The sequence below is a fragment of the Bufo gargarizans genome, chromosome 5 (genome assembly GCF_014858855.1).
Source record: "Bufo gargarizans isolate SCDJY-AF-19 chromosome 5, ASM1485885v1, whole genome shotgun sequence".
Classification (NCBI taxonomy): domain Eukaryota; kingdom Metazoa; phylum Chordata; class Amphibia; order Anura; family Bufonidae; genus Bufo; species Bufo gargarizans.
Window position 1 is genome coordinate 385,907,989 of NC_058084.1, and position 16,798 is coordinate 385,924,786.

The window sequence follows — 16,798 nt, forward strand, 5'->3', positions numbered from 1 at the left end:
GGCCGCTGCCCCCTTGACTTCAAACCTGACTTGAAGCAGGGGGCAGCGGCTGAATAAAACATCGATTTCTCCAGGAGGCTAGATGCGGCTAAACGATCAAAAAGTGCATTAGGACACTACTCTGCAGCACTATAAGGTACTATTAACAGTTTAGTATCCGTTTTTTTGGTGACAGGTTCCCTTTAAAATAATGGATTTCACACTCACAATCAAAACAGAGAAGGTCCCACAGATCTCTTCTGCTAGCTACATATTAGTAGTTACCTTAGGCCTCTTTCACACGAGCGTGACGGATTGGCTCCGGATGTGTTCAGGGTGCGTTCAGTGAAACTCGCACCATTTTGCAAGCAAGTTCAGTCAGTTTTGTCTGCAATTGCGTTCAGTTTTTTCCATGCGGGTGCAATGCGTTTTGATGCATTTTTCACACGCGTGATAAAAAAATCTCTCTTCGCAACCATCAGCGAAAAACCCATTGCATCCGCACTTGCTTGCAGATGCAATGCGTTTTTCACTGAAGACCCATTCACTTCTATGGGCCAGGGCTGTGTGAAAAACGCAGAATATAGAACATACTGCGTTTTTCACGCAACGCAGAACTGATGCGTAAAAATCAAAATGCTCATGTACACAGACACATTGAAATTAATGGGTCAGGATTCAGTGCGGGTGCTATACTTTTTTTGTAATTGCTTGTAATTAAAAAATGTGCATAGCCACTGAGTTATTCAATAAAATGTATCTGTATAGCGCCACCTGCTGTTTTTTTATTTCTTGCTTATGCTGTTTTATAGCAGTTATTAAATACTGTAGCGCCAATTTACAGAAATGAGTGCCTGTTTGTTAGCTGTCATGCTTCATTTCTAATATATGTAATTGGAGATCAACGTATAACCCTAATCTCAAATATACATACCCTGTGACATGACTGGAAATAAATTTTAAAAAAAGCCCTCAATTCTTATTCAAATATCCTACTTGTGGAAGTCAGTAGAAGAAAAAGCATTATTAGGGCTCATGCACACGACAGTATGGATTTTTCAATGTTTTGCGGTTCGTTTTTTACGGATCCGTTGTTCAGTTTTTTGTTTCCGTTGTGTTTACGTTTTTTCCGTTCCGTTTTTCCATATGCTAAATACAGTATACAGTAATTACATAGAAAAAATTGGGCTGGGCATAACATTTTCAATAGATGGTTCAGCAAAAATGGAACGTATACGGAAGACATACGGATGCATTTCCGTATGTGTTCCGTTTTTTTTTGTAGACCCATTGACTTGAATGGAGCCAATCACGGTGATTTGCGGACAAGAATAGGACATGTTCTATCTTATCACGGTACGGAAATACTGAAACGGAATGCACACGGAGACACCAGTTTTTTTTTGCTGAACCATTGAAATTAATGGTTCAGTATATGTACCGCATACTGAACTAAAAAAACGGCCAGTATACTGAACGCAAAATACTGTCGTGTGCATGAGCCCTTAAGCAATTTAATTGTAACAAGTAGAAGAAATAAACTTGCGGCGCTCACCAGATTTCTTTGCAGCTTGTTTATTCAAGTTTAAAAATTAAAAATTAAGCAATTTAACATCAAGCATCATTACCTTATCCAGGATATCCTCAAAGATAACTCTTCTCATCTCAGAAGTCTTTAATCGTCCTTTTGGTGGCGTGCAGTTTATTTAGCTAGAACTGTATCTTTAGGACAAGTGGGAATGATACTTAATTCACCAGAGCTTCTTTAATTTAATTTGGTAACAAGTTATAGTAATTTAATGGTGAGTGGATAACTTCAATATGGGTGTTATGCCCCCTCCTCCAGCAGCACTGCAGTAATATACAGCAAGTACATATGTTCATTAATCTGCTCTCTAGAAGCATATTATTATCGGATATTCAGCATTATCTATGCCTATAAAAATGAATTAAGCTTAATTATCCTTAAAGCATAATTAGTTTTATGTAATTAGTCACTCATGCAGTGGTTGTTATCATCTGTTACTTGTTCTGAATTGAGGAGGTTTTCTATTTATGACAGTCTACAAGGAAGGGCACCCCAAACATAAAAAAAAACATTTTTTTGTATTTTTTTTAGTTGTGGTTATATTAGTATTTCATCTTCATGTAAACAGTAACAATAAGGCCTCTTGCACACGAACATTGTGCATCCGTTCCGTGCATTGAGAACCGCAATTTGCGGTCCCCAATGCATGGGCAACGTCCGTGCGGCGCCCGAGACGGATCGGGACCCATTCACCACGGAAGCACTCCGATCCTTGCTTCCGTTCCGCATCTCCGTGATTGAAGACCCATTCAAGTGAATGGCTCCGCATCCGTGATGAGGAGTGCACACGGGCAGCAGCCCGTGTATTGCGGACCCGCCGTATGCGGGCCGCAATATGGCCACGGCACACAACGTTTGTGTGCAAGAGGCCTAAAGCTGATGTGCCTGAAAAAAACACAGAGGGATGGTACAGACATAGCTTTTTAATGGTGTTTTTGTGCTCTTTTGTGTTTTTAGTGGTGTCTTTTGCTCCAGTCTCAACTCTGGCGTTTAAAAAAAAAATGCAGCATGTTGAGGGTTTTGACTTATTTTCTGGTGTTTTGACATCTCTTCTAAAGGGGGAAAAAGGTGTTTAGGAAAAAAACAAAACATAGCATATGCAGCATGGAAAAAGACATGCATGGTATCTATGGCATTTTTTAGTGGCTGAAAAATGCCAACCCACTTTCATGTGTGTAGGGTGTACCGCAAATAAACGGCACGGTCGTGTGAACAAGCCCTAATACAGAACCAGCAAAGTGAATGAAATTTGCCAAATCTCACGTGCAGTTGCGCACATAGCGTATTTTCTATGTGCGGAAATAAACCTGCTGTGCAAACTTTAAAATCCATAGCAAGTCAATTCTTTGTGTGATTATATAGAATGGTTTCCCCATAGACTTCAATCAGATTGTTAAAATAAACAAAAAATCCTCACCCAAAACTGTTTTAAAAACCAAACAAAATTGCCTCCTCTTTTTTGAAGTCACTCCTGGCTTCCTAAACTGCATGCAGAAACCTGCCCGTGTGGCCGCACCCGACATGCTGCAGATTTGCCCCCATATCACCCTTTGACACACTGCAAATTTTATATTTACAACAAAGGTCAATTTATGCACAGATTTTATTGTGGAAACTTTCTGCAATTTTCCCTGAGTTATTAATCAACTTTGCTTCTATTGCTATTGAATTGTCGATCATACTAATAATGATGTCAAAATCCCATTAGGGTATTTTCCTGCAGCATTTTGCTGTAGTTTAGGAAAAGCTGCAACTGTAACAGGGTGCCGAAGGCGCACTCGGTCTCCCATCAGCCGCAGACCTGCTGCTTAGCTTCGGGAGTGAGGATCTGTGTTTGACCTCGTTCCCAGGGCAGCTTTGCTAGCTGGGAGGCTCCCTGCTCCTAGGTCTGTCTTGAGCGCCGAGCTGATCACTCGGTGCTCGACTGGTCGGTCTGTCGGTCATGTGACGCTGGCCACTAGTGTTGAGCGGCATGTCCCATATTCGAATTCGCGAAATTTCGCGAATATTCGAAAGAATATTCGTAAAATATTCGCGAATATTCGAATTCGTTATTATTTCGCATTTGCGATAATTCGAATTTTCGCATCGCATAATACATATTATGCGATACATTTTAACTCTAAGGCTAGGTCTACACGACGACATTTGTCGCGCGACATTTTGTTGCACTAATGTCGCGCGACAATTTTTATAATGGCAGTCTATGGTGTCGCACTGCAACATGCGACATGATGCGACTGCGACGCGACAGTCGCAGAAAAATCCATCGCGAATGGATTTTCAGCGACTGTCGCGTCGCAGTCGCAGCATGTCGCATGTTGCAGTGCGACACCATAGACTGCCATTATAACAATTGTCGCGCGACATTAGTGCGACAAAATGTCGTGCGACAAATGTCGTGCCCTATCTGTCGCGCAACTTTTTGTCGCGCAACAAATGTCGTCGTGTAGACCTAGCCTAACCCGACAAGCATCACTTCACTGTGTTGTCAAAATATACCATCGGATCTAAGTTTTCCGTACGTTAGTGAAAACTCAGTTCCGATGGTATATTTTAACTAACTAGGGTTAATAGCATTTTTCAAAAATTCGCCTATTAGCTGGCTGTTAGATAATTCGCCTATTCGCTATATTCGTTTATTCGCTACATAACCACCTAAAATATGAAGTGTGATGAGATTGTTCGCGCGCACGTGCGCGCGCATTATAGGCGTGGTTTATCGCGAGTACGTCAGGGTCAATCAATAGCATTTTTCAAATATTCGCCCAACCGCTGCCTGTTAGATAATTTGCCTATTCGATATATTCGCTTATTCTCTCTCTATTCGTTTATTCGCTACATACACCACCTAAGTCAGTGTGTTGAGATTGTGCGTGCGCACGTGCGCGCGCACATGCGCGCGCATCATAGGCGTGGTTTATCGCGAGTACGTCAACTCCATTTTAAAAGTGAATCTTCAACTCCGAGTCCTCACAAGAGAAAATGGTGGGCACAAGATTCCTTGACGAAGAGGATGAACTGCTGCTAACCGTAAGTACAACACTTCATGTCATAACATTTTGAATGCATGTTCGCACCATATCTGTATAGTATAGTAATTATTAAGCAATAGTATGTTTACATATTCGCGCATGCGCAGTTATGCGCATATATACGCGCACTAAATATAACTTTATTTTTAATCATGTCTGATTAGATAATCATCATTATTGTAATAAGTATTGTTTTGACATCACAGCACTTTGTAAGAAGTATGTATGTATGTATGGACAGCAAAGAAATATCATGCACATTGCATATACATTTTCCTGCCACACACTGCATACCACACACAAACACATAGTGCCAGATTTATGATCATCCCTTTTTACGGTAGCAGTTTATCCGTCAGTAAGCAGCTTTACAAAGTTTGCACGTCCTTACGAAAAAGTCGCATGTTCTATTAAAAACTCTCATAAGGCCTCTTTCACACTTGCGTTGTCTGGATCCGGCGTGTACTCCACTTGCCGCAATTACACGCCGGATCCGGAAAAACGCAAGTGTACTGAAAGCATTTGAAGACGGATCCGTCTTCAAAATGCTTTCAGTGTTACTATGGCAGCCCGGACGCTATTAAAGTCCTGGTTGCCATAGTAGTAGCGGGGAGCGGGGGAGCGGTATACTTACAGTCCGTACGGCTCCCCGGGCGCTCCAGAATGACGTCAGAGCGCCCCATGCGATCACGTCATCCATGCGCCTGGGTCGCCCTGACGTCACTCTGGAGCGCCCCGGGAGCCGTACGGATGGTAAGTATACTGCTCCCCCGCTCCCCGCTACACTTTACCATGGCTGCCAGGACTTTAGCGTCCCGGCAGCTATGGTAACCATTGAGAAAAAGCTAAACGTCGGATCCGGCAATGCGCCGAAACGACGTTTAGCTTAAGGCCGGATCCGGATCAATGCCTTTCAATGGGCATTAATTCCGGATCCGGCCTTGCGGCAAGTCTTCAGGATTTTTGGCCAGAGCAAAAAGCGCAGCATGCTGCAGTATTTTCTCCGGCCAAAAAACGTTCCGTTCCGGAACTGAAGACATCCTGATGCATCCTGAAGGACGGACTGTCCATTCAGAATGCATTAGGAAAATCCTGATCAGTATTCTTCCGGCATAGAGCCCCGACGACGGAACTCTATGCCGGAAGACAATAACGCAGATGTGAAAGAGCCCTAAGATAAGCATGGTCCTCACTGGAGTGAACTAGCGCATTTTTTTTATTTTTTGCAACTTTTTAAATTGTTCCAATAGTAAATGTGTCTAGAGATTCATCTACATAAGAAAACACGTCCACTTTCATAAAACTGGCGAGCATAGTGCAGAGCAGGAGAAACTCGCAAATTTGTGCGCAGTTTTAGCGTTTGCTCATTTTCTTGCGACTTTTTCACTCCATTATTCTGACTTGAGCTAATGATAAATCTGGCCTCATGTCTTATTGGTCTGGAGAAAAATTACAAATTTCTTCCTGCCATTATTTGCTGGTTCATTTAGCGTTACCCAGGGTGCACCCCATATCGTACCGTCGCTTCACTAGACAGGTACATATCAGCTCAGCTGGCCAATGTCACATTGCTCATACCCCACCCACATTTAATCGCAATACAATCCGATCTTATAACGTGAACATTAAATATAATATTTCCACCTTCTAACAAATACTTTTTGCTGTGTTTTGGATGATATCTATTAATAATCCTTGTATTTCCTAAATTTTGTAATACATGTTTGCATCTTTATCCTGCAGCGCATGTTGAAGAAGGGTTATGACCGGACCCGGAAGCAGGCCGAGAAGAGGGCGATTGTCGTGGGGGTCGTCAAGGCCTTACAAAAAAAATTTGGGCGGACCCACGACGAAATGCAAATAGTAAAAAAATGGTCTGACCTGAAAAGGAGGCACCCGGACTGGGTCAAAGAGCACAGTCAGAGAGTCTGCCCTGGTACTTTTTTTTTTTTTTTTTTTATCACCCGTTACAAATTATTACTTATTTTTACCTGTTGTGAAACATAGCAAATCATCCCTTTACCTCATATATCTCTATCTCGCTGTGTGTGTGTGTGTGTGTGTGTATATATATAATAATATATATATATATATATATATATATATATATATATATATATATATATTTATCCACACAGTGCGGTAGTGATGTATGATGTAACCGGCTGATTTTGTACTTTGCACACACACACACACACACACACACACACACACACAATAATAAATATACAGGGAGTGCAGAATTATTAGGCAAGTTGTATTTTTGAGGATTAATTTTATTATTGAACAACAACCATGTTCTCAATGAACCCCAAAAACTCATTAATATCAAAGCTGAATATTTTTGGAAGTAGTTTTTAGTTTGTTTTTAGTTTTAGCTATTTTAGGGGGATATCTGTGTGTGCAGGTGACTATTACTGTGCATAATTATTAGGCAACTTAACAAAAAACAAATATATACCCATTTCAATTATTTATTTTTACCAGTGAAACCAATATAACATCTCAACATTCACAAATATACATTTCTGACATTCAAAAACAAAACAAAAACAAATCAGTGACCAATATAGCCACCTTTCTTTGCAAGGACACTCAGAAGCCGCCATCCATGGATTCTGTCAGTGTTTTGATCTGTTCACCATCCACATTGCGTGCAGCAGCAACCACAGCCTCCCAGACACTGTTCAGAGAGGTGGACTGTTTTCCCTCCTTGTAAATCTCACATTTGATGATGGACCACAGGTTCTCAATGGGGTTCAGATCAGGTGAACAAGGAGGCCATGTCATTAGATTTTCTTCTTTTATACCCTTTCTTGCCAGCCACGCTGTGGAGTACTTGGACGCGTGTGATGGAGCATTGTCCTGCATGAAAATCATGTTTTTCTTGAAGGATGCAGACTTCTTCCTGTACCACTGCTTGAAGAAGGTGTCTTCCAGAAACTGGCAGTAGGACTGGGAGTTGAGCTTGACTCCATCCTCAACCCGAAAAGGCCCCACAAGCTCATCTTTGATGATACCAGCCCAAACCAGTACTCCACCTCCACCTTGCTGGCGTCTGAGTCGGACTGGAGCTCTCTGCCCTTTACCAATCCAGCCACGGGCCCATCCATCTGGCCCATCAAGACTCACTCTCATTTCATCAGTCCATAAAACCTTAGAAAAATCAGTCTTGAGATATTTCTTGGCCCAGTCTTGACGTTTCAGCTTGTGTGTCTTGTTCAGTGGCGTTGGTCTTTCAGTCTTTCTTACCTTGGCCATGTCTCTGAGTATTGCACACCTTGTGCTTTTGGGCACTCCAGTGATGTTGCAGCTCTGAAATATGGCCAAACTGGTGGCAAGTGGCATCTTGGCAGCTGCACGCTTGACTTTTCTCAGTTCATGGGCAGTTATTTTGCGCCTTGGTTTTTCCACACGCTTCTTGCGACCCTGTTGACTATTTTGAATGAAACGCTAGATTGTTCGATGATCACGCTTCAGAAGCTTTGCAATTTTAAGAGTGCTGCATCCCTCTGCAAGATATCTCACTATTTTTGACTTTTCTGAGCCTGTCAAGTCCTTCTTTTGACCCATTTTGCCAAAGGAAAGGAAGTTGCCTAATAATTATGCACACCTGATATAGGGTGTTGATGTCATTAGACCACACCCCTTCTCATTACAGAGATGCACATCACCTAATATGCTTAATTGGTAGTAGGCTTTCGAGCCTATACAGCTTGGAGTAAGACAACATGCATAAAGAGGATGATGTGGTCAAAATACTCATTTGCCTAATAATTCTGCACGTAGTGTATGTGTGTGTGTGTGTATATCTAGATAAACAGCAATCATCAATCTGTATTAGGGCTGTTTCACACGAGCAGATGCCGTGCGTGACATCCGCTACGTGAATGACAGCCAAGACCCGATTCACAAGTGCTCAATTTCATAATTTATTTTTCTGAACTGACTTGAGGACCCATTCATCTCTAAGGGGGCCGCACGATGTGCGTCCCGTCTCCAGAAAAGCGGACCCGCACTTCTGGGTCCACATTTCAGTTCTTTTTGCACTAAATATAACTTCGTCTTTTATGATGTCTGATTAGATATTCATCATTGTTGTAATAAGTACCCTAGACAGGTACATATCAGCTCAGCTGGCCAATATCCGATTGATCAGACCCCACATACAATCGCAATACAATCCGATCTTATAACATGAACATTAAATATAATATTTACACCTTCTAACAAATACTTTTTGCTGTATTTCTGATGATATTTATTAATAATCCTTGTATTATTGTCCTCAATTGAGGCCAAGAATAGTCATATTATATTATTAACATTGACGTGCGGTCTTAAATGCGTCACGCACATTGCCGGTGTCCTTTTTTTTTTTTTTTTTTTTTTTGTGTGGGTGGATATGAAAAAGACATTCCGGACGTTTAAATTGAGCCTAAATCCAAATGTTGTGTGATTTCAGGGCTTCCAGCGCCAACGGTCCGCCGCCGTCTAACCACGGCGGATTTGGATGTAGTGGAGGTCTCCACAGAGGAGGATGAGCAGGCGGGCCCCTCCCACAGTCCTCGAGGTGCCACCAACCCACCTGATGTGGGGATTGTTGTGGAGGTGTCTGACGAGCCCGGACCCTCTCAAGGGCCAAAAACGTCTGGCCCAGCTCCTGCTGAGGAGGATACCACCACCCCAGCTCCTGAGGAAGAGGATCAGGCGCTGGTTACCACCCCGCACCAGGAGGGTAAATATGTGCACACATCATTGTAATTATGTATACATCACATATTTAGAAACATTAACCCTCAATACCCAATGCCCATTTCTACTTTAACGCTAATTAAACATTTTTCTTAAATGTTAAACGGTATCTATGTTTGTGCTAATAACTTTAAAACGAGTTTACTGTTCACGGGCATAGTTCTATCTTATCGTTACACATTGTACTTCATGACAGTGGTAAAACATAGTCAAAATTTTAATGGCATCTTTGTTAACGAAGTAACTAATCTAAAAAAATATTAGAAATAAAATGATATAATCAAAATTAAAATTTCAAATGATACTACAATATAGATTAATAGAGATTAAATAAATGTATAAGTTTACAATCGCCATATGCCTATATCATGTTTATATAATTTATTAACAGAAATATAATTAACAATAACAGTTTGGTTATGCAGTCACTTTTTGAGGCCTACATAGTGTCAGCGACAAATAAATAACCCCATTTCAGAAACCACACACCCTCTATTTAATCCAAATTTATCCTATAAAGTCTGTTAACGATTTAATTGTCCAACGGTAATCTATTAAAATGTAAAAAAAATTAAAATAATTTGAACAAATTATAAATTACGAACTATTTTATTTGAAAACATTGTAGTGTTTAAATCATAAAAAAATCTTAAACGTATTACAAACAATATGTATATTTACAAACAGTTGTGCACAAAACCCTTAACTTTGGTCGCACAGCAGGCTTCAGACTGCAAGTAGCACAATATGGCTTTAGGCTAAAGGATTTAAATTAATGGTAATTGGAAGCTATGTCGCATGTTAAGAGAAGACGCCCTTATGTGACCCTAGAGTTGAAAACAAAAAAAAGTTATTTAATTAGGCAAACTACACCCCTCAATGAATATGCTAAGCAATTAGATCAATCCGCAATTTTACATAATGAGCCAACGATTGTCTTCTAGAAAAAACCGTTCAAATTGACAAAAAAAAAAAATAATGAATTTACACACATTTTTTTTTTATTAAATAAGTGGTTACAGGACTAAATGCACCCCAGTGCAGTTCCACTTTTAGCATATAATTCACCTGAACACCACCACATATGTGAATTTATTTAATTGGCTGTAGAGTTGTAACAGCCAATATCAGCGCTTGCAGGGGAACAAAACACTGGTGTCCCCTGCTTCACCTCTAAGGCGACAGGTGCTGTCGTACAGTCTTTTTTAGCATTTGTCACCTCCACATGACACCTACTTACCCCCCCCCCCTTCAGCTACGTAGCAGCAATGCTTATGTCTTTGAAATACGTCCAATAGGAGAGATCTAGACAGCAGGTGTTTGACAAATACCTGAAAAGGCCTTATTTTATATAATTGGCTAGCTGCTCTGGACTAGTAGATCGGCTATTAGACCACGGTTAATGAGCAATTTTGTCCCCAGGGCAAATATTTTATATTTGGCACAAAAATAGTACGGAGCAATTTTGAAAGTCATGAAACACTGCACCCTACAATTATATAGCAGGTGATGAAGATCATAAAATTAACAATAATAATGGGACAACAAAAACCACAGTAATATCAAACAACAGACATGCACAATAACTCTTTAATCTACATAAACTAACATTATATAACACAACAAATTATCTTTAAAACTACTAAAATGTCACTAAATAATCTAATATAGAACTACATTTATTATGGTATACTTTAAAAATGACACTCAAATTCTCTGCACTTAACTACATACCACACAAAATTCAATAAATGACTTATTGTTAATTGATATATTTATCTCTTGTGTTTTCATAACAGTAATAAAGAAAATTTCAGCTAAAATTGCTCTAATGCAAAAGAGGCATGGGAAAATCAGGCAATTAAGAGCCCTCATTCAAAAATCCCAAAGAATGCTGCAGGAATTTGAATGCCAATATGGGGAGGACCTAAAGGAGCTCGCAAGCCTGCAGGAAGAACTGCAAAAGTTCCCTTAATTTTATTCTAATTTTTTTGTTATTAAAAAAGTTTTCTTAAGTTATATTGATTCCATACTTTTTTTTTTCTATAAGGTTATGTTTTTGTATAATTTTAACTGCAGACTTATCAGTAAAGGAGCCTTTAGTCCACGTTGAAAGTCAGCAGGGTTCGGACAGACAACAGCAGTAAGTACATCTTAATAGTGTAGTATAAGGCCTACACATAAATACGTTTTTTCATGACAGCAGCAGCAGGTAGTGTTGTATTATGAGGCATATACATAACAAATCAACTTGATCAAGACAGCAGCAGGTAGAGCTATAGTATTCTGAGGGCTACAAGTCACCTTTAAATGTACAGCAGCAGGAGCAGCAGGTATTTATAGTGTTTTATTATAAGGTATATACATAACAAATCAACTTGATCAGGACAGCAGCAGCAGTTATAGCTAATGTTATATTCTGAGGCATACAAGTCAGCTTCATCTGGACAGCAGCCGTTGGTAAAGTTAACATTGTAGGTTGATTTGTAAATTGAAAAAATCAACTTTATCAGGACAGCTGATGGTGTTGTATAAGAACTTCACATAGCTACAAAGGACAAACAACTAGCTTGACATAACTCTGTATGATCATGACAGACAGCATCTGCAGCTGGTAGATATTAACGGTCGAGTATAATCTCATCCTAACTCAGCAGGACATGCTGCAGCGGGTAATGTGTATTCTCAAAAGGCTGAATGCTAACTCGCCATGATCAGAACAGACCGCAGCAGAATCCACAGTAGCTATATATTAACAGTGGATTATACGGCCTACACATATCTCTCAATAATCAGGACAATAAGAAGTCAATGCTAACGGTGGAGTATAATGACTACAGAGAATTCTGAAGTATCAGGCCAAGATCAGCATGCAGTAGGTAAGTTAAAGTAGTATTCTAATTACTACACAAAGTTTGGCATAACTAAGCAGTACTAGAGAGTGTCAAGTTATTTTATTTCAGCAGACAAAATTTTTTAACAGATGGGGATGTGGAAGACCGATTATAAAAGTATAAAAAAACAGATTGAACCCCCAAGTACAGCATGTGTATTCATCGCTTACATATACAATGTTGTCCTAATAAAATAAACTATCTAGATCAAAAAATTATAACAGTTCATTATTATTATATTTTATTGAAAAGGCCAATATAACATTGTACAAGGATAAACCAGGTGGTTGACGAAGTAAAAAAGCCATTGTCTATTCAAGATCTTCTCAAGGTTTTGTCTGAAACCTTAGATAACATTTATTGCTAGTATATTAGATAAGAGAAAGAAGTGAGTGATTCGATTTTTGTATGGAATACTAGTGCCATCTAGTGTTAGGGTAAAATACTAGAGGGAGGTTATATTGATTATAAAGTGAGGTCACTAGTTAATGATAAAACTTGGCCAAGCCCTTTCTAAGATAGGATAAAAAGATGGTATGGGCTGACAGAAGGGATCGATCTCTAGAGCTCTCTAGCTCTCTCTCTCTGAACATCATCAAAAGACCAGATCCAGCCCTGACCACCTTTTCAGTCATTGGAGGCAGCCATCTTAGAACCATTGAAACTGATTTTTGGTAGCTGACATTTTGGTATAGTATAACCTTACCTATATTTTATAGGATAATTAATTTAATATAATACATATCTATCTATCTCTCTCTCTCTCTCTCTCTCTCTATATATATATATATATATATATATATATATATATATATATATATTCAATTAACCATACTTTGTGTATAGTATCTGTTTTGGAATAAGATGGGGGTGTACCTGCAGCATCATCCTGAAAATTAATCCAATACAGGGATATTGAAAATATACTAGTGAAAGCACGGTATTATCTCCAAGGAACTGAATTCAGTTCTAGACCAGTATGGTTGATAATATATATATATCTTTATATAGATAAAAGATAAACCAGATTTGGGTTTAAACAAACATTTGTCGACTGAGAGAAATCAAGTACTAAATTGATTTTAAATATAATTGAGGGGTATTATTATAAGAAGGCATAGACTGTCGGAATATTTATGCTGTCTCCGATTGACAGAGTCAGTTTAAAGATCTTCAGGAACCAGAAGCCATAATTGTTGCTCCTACCAGAGAGCTGATCAATCAGATTTACCTAGATGCTTGGAAATTTGCATACGGAACTGTCGTTCGTCCAGTTGTAATCTATGGAGGAACACAAACGTCTAATTCACTGTGCCAGATATTTCAAGGCTGCAACATCCTTTGTGCGACACCTGGGAGGTTACTGGACGTTATTAACAAGGAGAAGATTGGGTTGAGCCAAGTGAAATACCTTGTTCTGTATGAAGCTGATTGTATGCTGGACATGGGTTTTATGGAAGATGTAAGAAAATTGTTGTCAAGTCAAGGAATGCTCTGAAGACACCCCAGTAGCAGGACAGAACCTCCTGGGAGAAACCCACAGTCCTTCAACAGACAAGTAAGGAAATCCCATGGAAAGATAAGTAACCCTGATGGGCAGATGCATTAGAAAATAAAGCAAGCATCTAATACCTGAGGAAGATATATTTTACCAAGGATTTAAGCCACCCTTTAGGCATCCGGGCCTTGGGATAGAAAGCCAGACAGGAGTTCTAGAAAGGACAGTGTACATTGATTCTGAGGAAAGGTACAACCTGTCTCTGAGTGCATTGTGAATTTACCCTCTGCGTATAACCAAGACCTAGAATCTGTTACGGTTTCGTGACTCATTGTGGCCGCGGCGGTCGCAGTTCGTCACAGGCTAAACTGCTGGAACTTTTACAACTCATAGGCCATGAGCGCACGATGGTTTTTGTGAAAAACAAAAAGATGGCGGATTTAATTGCAACATTTCTTTGTCAAGAAAAAAATCCCCTGCACAAGCATTCACGGGGACAGAGAGCAAAGAGAGCGGGAGAATGCTCTGGGCGACTTCCGCTCTGGACAGTGTCCTGTGATTGTTGCCACGTCTGTTGCTGCCAGAGGATTAGATATCGAGAACGTCCTTCATGTGATAAATTTTGACATCCCTGGCGATGTTGACGAATATGTTCACAGGATCGGCCGAACCGGACGCTGCGGCAACACTGGAAAAGCCATTTCTTTTTTTAATAAGATTGGTGATGACGAGCAAAAAATTGTCCGTGGACTAGTGAAAGTTTTAACCGATGCTCACCAGGAGGTACCTTGTGCCGGCATACATAATTCCTCTGGGTAGCCATCTTATATGCTTCTGGCATATGTAAAAAAACTGTGAACTCTCATCTTCCTGAAGCCGGGGTCACCTATGATATAGATGGACACTTTTATTACCACTACTCTGTGATGCCGGCTATAAAAGGTCATAAAGGCTATACCAGGCCCAGCTCATCCTGTCCTTTTAAGATACACCCCGGTCACGTGAGGTCTCTGTGTGTGCGCAGACTCTGTCACAGACCACTAGGTCACAGCTCAGGGATCCGGAGCAATCGAATCCATAGTTCGTGACAGTACCTGCTTGGCTTGAAGAGATGGCGTTCAGTGCCCATGGCATGCCAACATTTAGTTCACAGCCAAGCAAATTTGCTTCAGTGGATAGCAGGAAGAGAGGTGACTTCCAGGAGGACAACGGTTACAGCAATGCTGGCATTTCACAACCTGCAGCGCGGGCGGCAGCGGAGGAGGACGAAGATTGGGGCTAGTCGGACGTGGTTAAGCAGATGAGACATTCTTACAGATTCAGTTTTACATGAAACAATATGTTGTATGTTTGTAAAAATGAGAATTTTGTTTATCGCACTCCAGTATTTAAGGTAGTAATTTGCCGTTAGGAAATTTACTTATTTTGGTTCATTGTAAATGGCTGCTCTGAAAACTTTAGAGCACTAAATTAAAGTTTTCTTTACTTTGAAAAAAAAAGACCGTAATTTATAATAGAAAATTATTGTTTAACGCACATTAATTAACCTTTGTGTGAACACACTATTACCTTTCAAATGTATTATTGAACAAAACTTTAGATTACAAAATACAAATCTACATTCAAAATGTATAATAAATATATATAGAGTATCAACCAAATTTTAACAAAAAATAAATTTATACTTTTGAAAAAGTATCTTTATATAAAAAAAGTATCAAATTATCCATACTGTGATCCAAATTTCAACCTCAATAATACAATATTGCATATTAAAGTTTTCTTCAGTTATATTAGTTCCATTATTCTAAAAATTTTGAAACATCAAATGTGTCTGAAAAAAACCCAAAAAAAAACAATTGATGAGTCAGCAAAGAAATAACTAGCATGATTCTGATATAGTGTCCGTTTGTTAAACTGGACATGTTGGAGCATAGCTTCCTCAAAAAAGACATCAACATGTGATGCAATGAGTAGAATCACTCACAAAATGGTGACATGGCTTCAAGATTATTATTCTGTCAGCAGGTAATTTTGAAAGATTAAAGTCTATTATATTACACTAGCATGTGAAAATAATCATTATATAATTGTCAAGAAGTAAGATTACATTTAAATGTATATATCTATATATACATGTGGCAATAACGCTCCATTACCAAAACCGGATTACCACACGGATGAGTATAACGCCAGTAACACCCAACCATGTAGAGAGGTCAACACGGAAGCCAGGCATCCTTTCCAGGACAACCGACAACACCATGTTAGAACCTAAGTCCGCATTAAAATAATAAATAAAACAAAAAACTTTTATTAGGTTTATCAATCAGTCTTGTACAATGTTAAGTGCACAAAACCTTTTGAAAATGGAAGCCCACATGCGGTCCCCACCTTGCTAAAGTAAGAACCACAACATGGACGCCAACAACCCAATTAAAGCAAAATTAAAATTTTTAAAATAAAATAAAACAAAATAAATTATTTTGGTGAATGAAGCGTAAAACCACATGAATGTATTAAACGAAAACATTTTTATTCTATCTATATTCCAATCAAATTCTTGACAATATACGATGAATAGTGCACATTCGCAAATATTAAACATGAACACCATTTTATGAAAATAATAATACTCAATACTTGTCATATTACAAGGGCTAATAAGTGGTCCATGCTGGTTCTCCTTTGCATGATCTTGAAAAAAAAATCCCACAGTTAGATTTTAATAATTTAGTATATTTCAGACACATTACTTGGCAGCATTAGGCCAGACAGTAGCAGTAAAATAGTAACGCAACAGTAGAAGGCATACAAATCAAAGGGCCAAACAATTAAGGATAACTACTGAAACTACCATTAAAACAGAAAAATCTGTTGTCTAAAGGCCACACATAGCTAAACTAAACTCTGCAGGAACAGGGCAGACAAAAGCAGGTAAATGTAAACACCATAGTAAAAGGTCTACACCAAGTTCGCCTAACCCTGCAGGATAGGCAGCATCATAATTTAATCTTAAAATTGGAGAATAAAGAGTAATTACAAATAC

The 16,798-nt window shown here is 39.2% G+C and overlaps 1 pseudogene; it reads left to right on the top strand.

Annotated features, from left to right (window-relative positions):
• The first annotated feature begins 6,250 nt into the window (after nt 1-6,250).
• LOC122939466 lies at nt 6,251-15,219 on the top strand (annotated as a pseudogene).
• Nucleotides 15,220-16,798: the final 1,579 nt, after the last annotated feature.